General features: G+C 41.2%; 1 pseudogene across 1 annotated transcript; it reads left to right on the forward strand.

The window, feature by feature from the left end:
* Positions 1-1,022: 1,022 nt before the first annotated feature.
* On the forward strand, positions 1,023-10,820 carry LOC308095906 (protein misato homolog 1-like; annotated as a pseudogene). The gene is made up of 13 exons (XR_013935121.1): positions 1,023-1,155; positions 2,504-2,741; positions 4,264-4,339; positions 4,695-4,746; positions 4,938-5,082; positions 5,260-5,374; positions 6,297-6,431; positions 6,634-6,779; positions 7,932-8,063; positions 8,277-8,461; positions 8,610-8,714; positions 8,833-8,945; positions 9,088-10,820. The product of XR_013935121.1 is annotated as a protein misato homolog 1-like (transcript).
* The last annotated feature ends 364 nt before the right edge of the window (positions 10,821-11,184 follow it).

Here is an 11,184-nt window from a genome sequence, read left to right on the forward strand (position 1 = left end):
ATTTTGAATTCTGGACTTTTACTTGTAACAGAGTATTTCTACATTGCAGAATTGATAATTTTCAGTAAAACTTTTGAGTACATTTTCCACCACTGCATAGTAAACATGGCTTAAAGGTGTACTAGTATGTGGTTTTCTTGGTTAACGTAAGTGTTAAATAGCTCTATATTCCGATACCAAGCAATCATTGTGTTTGTTCAGTAACAAACATCCTGTCCCCACTACAGCTTTTTAGTAAACAGCAAATGGGTTTTCAGGTCGGACACCAATTTGATCCAGTCAGGAGAGAGAAAGGATACAGGATAGACAATTGAGATTGGAAGTGATGACACAAAGAAATGACCACACAAAATTGAAACTGGAACACTAAAATTGAAGCTGATAACTGAAAACAAAACATTTTCACAAAAAACACTTAATAGGCTCTATGCACAGCAGCCACATTGGAAAGAAAGTGGACCTCTTCCTCACTTCCTTCACAGGTGTTTCCAATGATACTAATGAAGGCTCTGTTCCTTTTAGTGTAGCACAGTGGTTCTCAGACTTTTTAGTTTCAAGGACCCCATAACTCTGAGAATGTACAAATTACGGGTCCATTTGGTTCCATTTGTACACTACGGGTCCATTTGGTTCCATTTGTACACTCTCAGTTACACACCTGTAAGGGGCCATTTGGAATCCCCTCAAGGAACCATACTGTAAGGGTCCCTGGACCCCACTTTGAGACCCACTGGTGTAGCAGAGTGTCTCCAGTGAGCCAACATGCACAATATCAGCACCCTGACTCTGGTTGACCAGAATGGAACAGAGCCTTAATAGTATCATTCATTGGCAACACCTGTGAAGGAAGTATGGAAGAGGCCCAATTTCTTTCCTATATGGCTGCTGTGCATAGAGCCTATAGTTATCTTAAAGTGTATCAATTAAACTCATGTCATTGTCATTGTAGCATAATTGTTTCAATCTCTCATGCACTACAGTTGTGCACTGAAGGAACTGGAGACTCTGGGAAAGGAACTGTACGGAGCCAAAATGATCCTCCAGAGGTTTCAGGTCAGGAACTGTCGTCACCTCAAGGTTCCCGTTCCTGCCTCGCAGTGCCTGCTCTCCATGTTAGAAGACACAAACCCACACCACTACTTTGTTGCTACACAGGTTTGTATAATTTCACAATTAATTTAAGGTTTATTCTCTTTAGCACTTGTATAAGAGGATATGAAGAACTTTCAGGCTTTGTATGTACCTTTAAAATAATCGAATATAACATCTTCTCTTCAGGGAATACAAAAAATTCTGTCTTACTTTCGGGACTGAAATTAGGCGGCATTAGAGTACTACGTTTGTTTTTAGGCATTTAGCCTATGTACTTATACACACCAAACAGTGATGTAAAACAAGTACAGCAGCAGAATAACCTTCTGTTCCTACAGTAGCTTGCTGAAATGTACAATGAGCATCAGAGCTGTAGTACCCACTATCCAGACAAAGTTGACAAAAATTGAATTGAAAAATTGAATTGAATGACATTTTTAGCCACACACTTCTTCTTCTCATGCCTTAGTTTAACCCATTAAGACCTGAGGCCGATTCTACAAATGTCTTCTAAATCCTAACAGTTTTTCAGAACGTATGTTGCAATATCAGTGGTGCTCCAACTTTTTCAAAATTATAATTCCAAAATGATATGTATTTGGCCGCTGACCCTCATCTCAAAATATTTTGTTCCAGGGACCCCCAGAAGCAAAGATTTGAGTTAAAAATGTTCGCTTCATATATAAAAAAATATATATTTGGGCCAATTTTCTCAATTTTTTAAATAGAGGCTATGAGCGTGACATCATCGTACCCGGATGTTATGCAGGAATGCCTACTGAGTGGGAAAAAAAACGTCCAATCTGATTGTATTAAACAACGTTAAACACACCAACATGGCAGCTGTACGGAAAGCTTGAATCATCCTGTTTCTATCTGCAAAGTTTTTGTTTCATAACAATCCACGTAGGTCACATAGACATGTTATGAGCTACTTTCTGTCAATAAATTCCGTGCAGGTGATTCTTTTTCTAAGTGTCAAGAGTTTGGAAGCGCTCGTTTTCAATAGCGCAATGTCCTGCTGCCTCCTGCATTATGTGCAATTTAGAAACAGGTGGTACGCAGGACCGTTGAGTGATTTCCAACGAGCGCTTCCAACGCTCCATACTGCTCAATGTTTTCAGTCTGGATGAGGGTGGGCGTGTCCCGGTGGAAAAGTGATGCATGTGCATACTCTATAGCCAAAGTATATAAAATGATTGTGATGCTATATTAACTACTTTTGCTGGGGACCGTGTGTGTGTGTGTGTGTGTGTGTGTGTGTGTGTGTGTGTGTGTGTGTGTGTGTGTGTGTGTGTGTGTGTGTGTGTGTGTGTGTGTGTGTGTGTGTGTGTGTGTGTGTGTGTGTGTGTGTGTGTGTGTGTGTGTGTGTGTGTGTGTGTGTGTGTGTGTGTGTGTGTGTCACAATAAGCCTAAACAGGCTGGTGAGGAAGGCTGGCTCTGTCGTTGGGGCCACACAAGACGGGGTGGTGAAGGTGCGTGTACAGAGGAAGCTGGAGGCCATGGGGCCAACCACTCCCACACCATCCACATGGAGATTGAAGAGCGAGTGAGCGATAGGAAGGACTTATTCCTCTACCAGCCTGAGGCTGGAGGAGCTTCGTCAGTCCTTTGTGCCGTTTGCTATGAGAACGATTATATATAATGAGGTACGCAAAGGGCAACGGTATCTGACTCTGTTACTTTGTTGCATTGTTGTGTGACTATTGTAACATCCAATCTGTCACCTGTAACGTTACCTGTGGTCTGTGCTGATGTCATAACTATAGGCTTACCATGCTACTCTTTTTCACATTCTGCATCAGGCAGGAGGATTGTATATAGAGTGTATACGTCTGTATACTTATATACTGTATTTATTGACGGTGTCACTTGTTCTGCACCAGACAGGATGAATGTATAGGGTGTATACATCAGTATACTTTATTCATATTTGTCTGACGGTGTCTTTATTGGGATGTTATTCGTCTGTACTTATTGTACTTCTTTGCCCTGTATCTGTAACTTTTACTGCTGCGCTGTCTCTGGTGCCTGAATTTCTTCCACAAGATCAATATTTATCTACATCATGGCAAAAACATTATTCGTGGTGCTGCGTTCACATGGGCAGATACAAAGATACATGCTACCATTAATTTCCAATGGAAGCCAGCGACATGAAGATACAAAGCAACATCCGACGTTTGCAGCTGCTACAAAAGATACAAAGATACAAAGATACAAATTGAAGTTGAGCTGGGTTCAACTTCCAGATACAAAGATACAAAACTACAACTGTAGCTCCGATGACGCAGGGAAGAGATGACGTAAACGACAGTGTTGAACAACACGGATACAGAGCGACAAATATGCTGTGTGACTTTGTATCTGCCCGTGTGAATCTGTGTCGTTCAGTGTGACAGGATAAAGGACAGCCTTCTTCAAGCTGATGCACAGTCGTGCATCAGTGTCGTAGGCTATGAGTTCTGCCGATTTTGTGCCATGTGCCATGGTCGTTAAGTGTGCTTCTACCATAACCAGACAAACTACTGCAACAATTATTTTACATGTTTCATGTTTTAAAGCTCAGGAATCAAACACTACAGTATCTGCTAGTCTAAGTGTACACAGTTTTGTGTAAAAAATATCTGGAGATATTTCCACTGCCCTTTGGAGAATCATCAATCCAAGTCTGAGTCTAAATCTTCCTCCATTTATTTGTTTTTTCTTGTTTTGTTTTATTCAAGGTAAATATTGCCCCAACATATGTCAGCTGACATACTGTAGGTTGTAGTTTCATCACACACACAAACGGGTAGACTCAATTCAATAATTGGCACAGTGTGAAAGATTTTAGCATGGTCAAAAATGGACAGGCGTTTGATTCATAATGTCTGTATATGTCAGAATATTATTTGGCTGCTTAGAGGATACCAACAACTAAATATAGTATAAATGAATATTTCTTTTTCTTTTTCCTGTCCCATGTGATATAATTTGTGAACCACATTTCACAAACGGTACTCAAAAACCCCTTTAATCTCAAAAACCCTTTTATTGTCAATTTCAAATATATTGAATATTCCTCCCATTACAAAAATATGAAAATATTTAACATTTTGGTCTAAGTATCTTTGCATAACAAGTTATTGGTTCTTTGTATTCAATATGAAAATGTGCTCCACTTGGCAGGGAGGGAAAAATGATGCTGCACAAAGAGACTCCCACGACAAAGAACCCCTTCCTCCAAGACCTGGACAAACTAGATGTGAGTATTTATAATGAGATGTAAATCCTGTGCATTACGATATGTTATTTAAATTGATCTTATGACACAATGCTTGTAAATAGTCTTTTGAAAATGAAAAAAGAAAAGAGGTTCCGTCTTCTGTGACATCGACATGTAATTATTTTCAAAAGAAAGGACGGTTATGTTTCAGACAGCTCTGAGAGCATAGCGTTTGTTTATTATTCATTCCATCACTGGGAACAAAAAGAGTCCTAAGATTAAAGGACAGGGCTTTGTTTTTCATCCACTTACAACTTTCATGTGCATAGTACTGAACTTGAATCATGAAAACATCCTCATTCAATCTTATTTTGACGTCTATCTTTCTTTTCAGAAGGGGGAGGTATTTGCTGATTTTGCCTCCGAGTCTCACCCTCAGTGCTCAGGTAATAGAACGATCCAATAATTTTCTCAACTCCTAATCAGCAATTTTCTCTTAAATATGTATTTATATTATTTTTATGGGCAATTGTTTGAACTTTGCATGTGATATGTAAATGCAGTTTATGGTGTTCCCTTCTGCGTGTAATTAAAAGTAACCAGAGATCATTCATAAAACTCCTGTTGTCAACTGCAGTGAGCATGGCTACTGTGAACGACCATCTGGAGCGTTTACAGAACACCTACAGGCTGGAGGGCAGTGTGAGGGTATGGTCTGACTTCCTCAGGATCCACCTGCACCCTCGCACCATCTCCGTCATCCACCAGTACAACCATGATGGGTGAGGGGCAGCGCCGATCCACTTTACACACATTCTTGGAGGAGCGATGTGGGACTATTTGGGATGTCCAGATTATGTTAAAGAGTTATCTGGTGCACCATAGTTCATTATATTCAGTTTCATGATATACATGCCATGTCAGAGTCTCAACAACAGTGTGCATGTGTGGATGTCCAGGGAGACTCACCGTCTGGAAGTGTTTGGCCAGGGAGAGGCACTGCTCCAGGGATCTGTGTTGGAAGAGCTGGAGGACAGACTGCACTTCTTTGTGGAGGAATGTGATCATCTTCAGGTAACTACAATACATACACACTTAAACTCTACTCATTGTTTTGATTTAGATTTTAAATAGTTTCATTGTACACACTCTCAATTTACAATTTACCTCCACCTCTCATTTCACACACGCACACAAAATTTGTTTGCAAACTTAGGTGTATCATTTGCCACATTGACACTGGTTTGTAAATCGATTGAGCATTCATCATTTGATGAAATTATAGCTATAGTTATATAAGCTAACATAGATTCTTGCTCCTGGCTCCCCCCCCCCCTCTTCTTTTCCTTTCTTACTGAAAACAACAAAAACAATGGCGCTAGCACAAAAACTAATTTCCCCCACTTCATTTCACCTGTAAACCTAAAGGAACATTTGTAGGTAATACATTTTTAGGGGTAGCTTTATTTTGAAAAGTGTTGGTTTATTTTATTTTTTCAGGGTTGTTTTTTTTCAAGGTGCAGGGAAAAAAACTAGTTGGTGAATTGAGTTTTATTTTATTTTATTCGTCCACATTTGTTTTTCACAAACTTCACAAACTAATTCACTAACTTTGTTTTTTGTAAAGCTACTCCTATTTTTTTTTTACCTACAAATGTCCCTTTAGGGGCTCTGTATAAACCTGTGATGAGACAAAGTGGATTCTAGACACTTGCATGAGCGCATTAATATCAAATGTGATCATATGCATGTTCTATTATAGGTGCATTACACTGAAGATTATAGAGGAACTTGGGTTAAGTCGGGTACACATCCAATTACTACTGTATCTACTTTATTTCAAGTGCATTTGTGATGTTGACCAAAAACGGGAACATATTTACTCACTAGTGAAAGTACTCTTATCATTTCTTCCTTCTGTCCTTTTCTTCATTCCCTTCTTTCTTTTCCCATTACTTCCATCTCTTCCTCTTCCTGCATCCCTTGTTTCTATCAGGGGTTCCAGGTGCTGTGTGACTTGGCCGATGGCTTTTCCGGCCTGGGATCAAAGGTCACAGAAATGCTGCAGGACCCATATGGTGGGAGAGGTATCCTAACCTGGGGGCTGGCACCTGTCAGCCACCCAGATTCGGTGAGTAATGAGAAACGTTCTATGGTAGCTATCTGCAAAACTCCCCAAGATTACAGTTTTGTTCATTGTCTAACCCTGTCATTTAACCCAGAGGTAGTTTATCGTTCTTTTATCTATTTTTTTTTGTAAAAGCACCATTTCTTTTTATACTGCTGCAACAAACAAGGCTTATTTTGTAATGCTATTGCTTCTGTTGATTCAGACTCCAATGAAGGACCTCTACCACCTGATGAACTGTGCATTAGGGACAGTGCATATGGCCAGGCACAGTTCTTTCTTATGACCTTGAGGGGTGGGCTGGGCAGACGACCCACCTCTCCCATGGCCTTTCCTCATCTAAACTACAATGTGAGTCTCACTTATCAGTTTCTCTCTCTCCAGACTGTTTTCTTAGTTTTGTTTTGCACCCTGTCCATCCATGAGTGTGTGTGTGTGTGTGTGTGTGTGTCCGTGTGTCCGTGTGTCTGTCTGCGAGCAGCTAATCTCCGGCACCGTGTTGGCCTGGTTGCAGCGAAACTGTGCACACACACTCCCTGGATGCCAGAGCAGAACCTCTGCCCCAAATGTTTCACATGGGCCTGTTGTAGCGTCACCAGGAGGCCGATTTTTGCAAAACAAATTTTTTAACAGTACTCCTACAGATTTTGTCCAAACACACGTAAATCGGTACACAGCAGTATCTCTATAGTCATTAAACGAACAGATTTTTTAAAACTGATTATTTCAGATTTTTTTAACTGTTTTTTTCCAGATATTCCATATTCTATCCTGATTGGCTAAGATTGTCTTCCAAAGTTTGCAGTAGTGCTCCATTTTGAACAAAATGCCACAAATCCTGAACACAGCTTGTGATTTCCCTGAAATTTTGCATGCACATTCCCACTAGGCCGAGGAAGAAAAGCCACTTGAATTTTCAAATCAGCCTTATGGTGGCGCTATAACAGGCCGATTTGCTTTTTTACCTATAACTTCACCGATTTGCATAAAACTTTGTATGCTTACTCCCTAGAGGCCAAGGAAAAACCTTTGCCCTGCATTTTTCACATCTGCCTTTTATAGCGCCACCAGGAGGCCGACTTATGTAAAACATTTTTTTAATATTATTTCAGATTTTATCCACATTTCACGCACATCGGTACACATGATCTCTTTAGTGATAAAGACGAACATGCTGGATTTTTCATATGCCATCCTGATCGGCTAAGATTGACATCTAAAGTTTGCAGGAGTGGCCCGTTTTGAACAAAATGCCTCAAATCATGAACGCAGCGTCCGATTGCGGTGAAACTTGCGTTTACATTGCCCTATTATAGTGCCACCAGGACTGTCCAACGCAATTGAACTCGGGCGGTGTGGGGGGCGAGTGTTTTAATCCTTTGCCATCCAGACACCCCCTGCCTGCCATTCCTAATTGCCAGTTTACCATAGAGATTTTCCAGTTTTATTTGATTTATCAATTGATCTATGTCTAAGTACATCTTTATATTTCCTTTGTGCCAGCCCTTACTGTGGTACCACAGCAGCGCTGTCCTGGCTCTAGGTCTGGATGCCCTTACTGCATCCTACAGGCTGAGGAACAACACTGTCCCCATGTGGCAAGTGGCAGATGCGCTGGCCTCGTCCGGGAGAAAGGTGACTTCATGCTCTCATATGAACACAATAGTTTCTTTCTATGTTGTTTTATAATGTAGCTTACCTGTCCTAGCACCACTGGACTTAAGGTTTTAGGGTCATCATATGTGATCATCATCAATGTTAAATAAATGTGATTGTCCTCTATGAGGTTTCCTACATACCATGCAAGAGGCTTTTAGCTTGTGCTCAGTGAGGTAATGTTAATTTCAGGTGGTGGCTGCGTATGGTGCCGTTCCCTTTCCCATGATGCACGGCAGCTGTCTCCCTGATGCCTTGACATCCTGTGCTGATGCACTACCATGGAAACCCTTATCAGCTTGCCCGGAACTTGGTGATGGTCGATGTTACGGCCAGATGGTAACACTCAAGGGCTTGGAGGGACAGAGCCTGGTCAGGTCAGCATCTTCCCCAAATGAATGAATACATGACTGTTGATTTTCTTTCTGCCATAAAACGTAACATAGCCCAGATAAGCATCTTCCACGTGACTTTTGTAATACTTGATGAAAAAACAACTACAAAAACTACGATCCATGCTATCAGGTCTCTGGAACCAGGAACCCAGCCACGCACTCCCCTGTACAGCCTTAACCGTGGGGAAGATGTCCTTGAAGACTACATCAGATCCTTCTATCCTACCACACCTCTGTGAGTTCCCCATTCACACACACACACACACAACAGATAACTACTATTTTGTATGTAACTACTACTGATTGACGGTTTCTGCTCTTGTCTTTTTGCCTCTCTCTCCTTTGCTGTACAGGGCATTGCATCTGGTGTCAGCCCCCAGCAAACTGACACCTCCTTTCCCACACATATGCAGCCAGTCTCTTGGTGAGCAGGGCTTATTACAGAGTCAGGCCCCTCCCCGTGGCTGTGAGTATACAGTGATTTCAATCGTTGTTTTGGCATTTTTTTCTGAACAAAACCGATTCTGATTCATTTCTTTCAAGTGGAGCCTCTGTGATTTTTGCCTTCCTTTCTTGAACTTCTGTTTCTCTTTCTTCATTGTGTGCAGCCTCAGCACCAGTAGTCTCTTCCCTGCCCATCCTGACCTCCCTCCAGTCAAGCCCCGCGGTCGGCCAATGGCTGTCAGATATGCACCGCGGTGTCAGCACCCTTAACATTGGCCGTGTGGCCCCCAGCTTCCTCTCACAAGGACCTGAAATGGCTGACTACCTGGAGGCTCTGGAGGAGCTGCGTCTCCTGGCCCGATGTTACCGGGATGACAGCGGTGGAGTGTTACGCTCTTCTTCGGAGGAGGATGATGATGATAACTGACAATGACGTTATTATGAGAGTCTGTGTTTAGAAGAGTTCCATGCACTCCATAGTCATGTGGATAGACTGATGTCCACTGACATATATACAGTATGTCAGCCCAACAGCTGTGTATTCACCCTGCCGATCAACATATGCACCTTTCATACATAGTGAGAAGAAAAAGAGCTGTACTTCTTCTGGTTTGGATGAGGACACAAAGTCACAGAATGAGGTGAAACGGTTAGTAGATTGCACATTAACCAGAAGAAAGAAGCCCGTCTCGTTAAGATGTAAAAAAAAAACATTAGCCCACAGTAAATCTGTTAATTTAACACAGAGTGTGAGAATGCCATTTCCATTTTTACACTCTAGTTAAATTAACAATGAGGATTTTACAGTGCACAAGGAACTGTTATGTTTCTTAATGTGTAATTAAATGTGTTTTATACTAAGTGCTTTTGTTTTCAAAAAGTACATCATTACAATATCTAATACCTGTCTTGAAGACATCAAAGCCGTTGTTTAGTGCCAAGAAGTTGTTGAAAGAACGCTTTTTCATTTATTTTACTTAAACCGGTTGATATGGACCTATAATTGTTCATCAGGGATGTGTATAGAATATTGTAATTTAAGAGTGGCTTGATGACTCCGTTTTCCTTTTGGAAAAGCTTGTTGGCCGAATATCAAGGCTGCAGGAGGAGGATTTCAAATGTTGCATAATGTACTCCAGGTTTTTATGGGGAGATAGAGGACTCACTCATTCAGACACTACATGACATTGGAGCATCCCATTGGTGCAGCTCTGCACTCTTTTGGGAGGGAGGGGGTCATTGGCAGAATCTTAAGTTTAGTTATGCCTGGCAATGAAGAACAGATATAGAGTAGGGGTTAGTTGTTCCTGTTAGGAGGGGAGGTCTGCTGCCTCCTGTAGATAGTCAGGGCCGGTGTAGCTGCTACCGCTCCTTGTGTGTTGCTTCTCATCGTCTGGTGTGACATTGACACCCGACTCAGTTCTGTCCATGCCGTCCAGCAAAGCTAGTTCCCCAGGGAAATAGCTTTAAAGTAGCATGAAGTTGCATAGGTGTAAACTGGCCTTAAGCCTTTGTAGCACAAGCGATATGACAGGGGTTTATAAGCTGAAGGTTTAGGTTTCCAAGCTGGTAAGGAACATTTTCACACTAAACTCTAAAAGATCCTCTCTAAACTCTATAAAGTTAACTATTTTCAATGCTGTGGCATGAGAGCTATGCCCGTGGTGTGTAAACCAAAGGTTTGGGGTTCAAGACCAGAGTTTGGCAAATTTTCACTCTCCATCTAAATTCTACAAGGTTAAGTATTTTTTTCTCACTTGCATCTTCCATGCTTCCGTGGCATGAGAGCTATGTCCAATTGTCCATGATTTGTAAACCAAAGGTTTGGGGTTCAATTCCACCATTTGGCAGATTTTCACTCTCCATCCTCTACAAGGTTAACGATTTTGTTCTCACTATTACCTTCCATGTTTCTGTGGCACGAGAGTTATATCTATCAATTGTAAACTAAAGGTTTGGGATTCAAAAACAGACATCTAATCCAAATAAAGGATCAATCAAATGCCACAATAAACTAGAACAGGAGTCAAACAAAACTATTAATATGAAACACTGGGAGAAAAAAAATACTAAAAGGAAATCTCAAAAAATGAAATGCTTTAAAAAGAAAATACAAATAATAAAATGAAATTCTAATGTCACTTTGCTTAATATGTAAATGTCTTAAGGTAGGAGTATGGAGTATGGAGGCAGGCTGCCTCCATACTCCTCGCCTTACAAAGCCCAAAAATAAAGATTCACCGGGAACAAGATTCAAACCC

Source organism: Gymnoscopelus braueri (assembly GCF_963280865.1).
Source record: "Gymnoscopelus braueri genome assembly, chromosome: 11".
Classification (NCBI taxonomy): Eukaryota; Metazoa; Chordata; class Actinopteri; order Myctophiformes; family Myctophidae; genus Gymnoscopelus; species Gymnoscopelus braueri.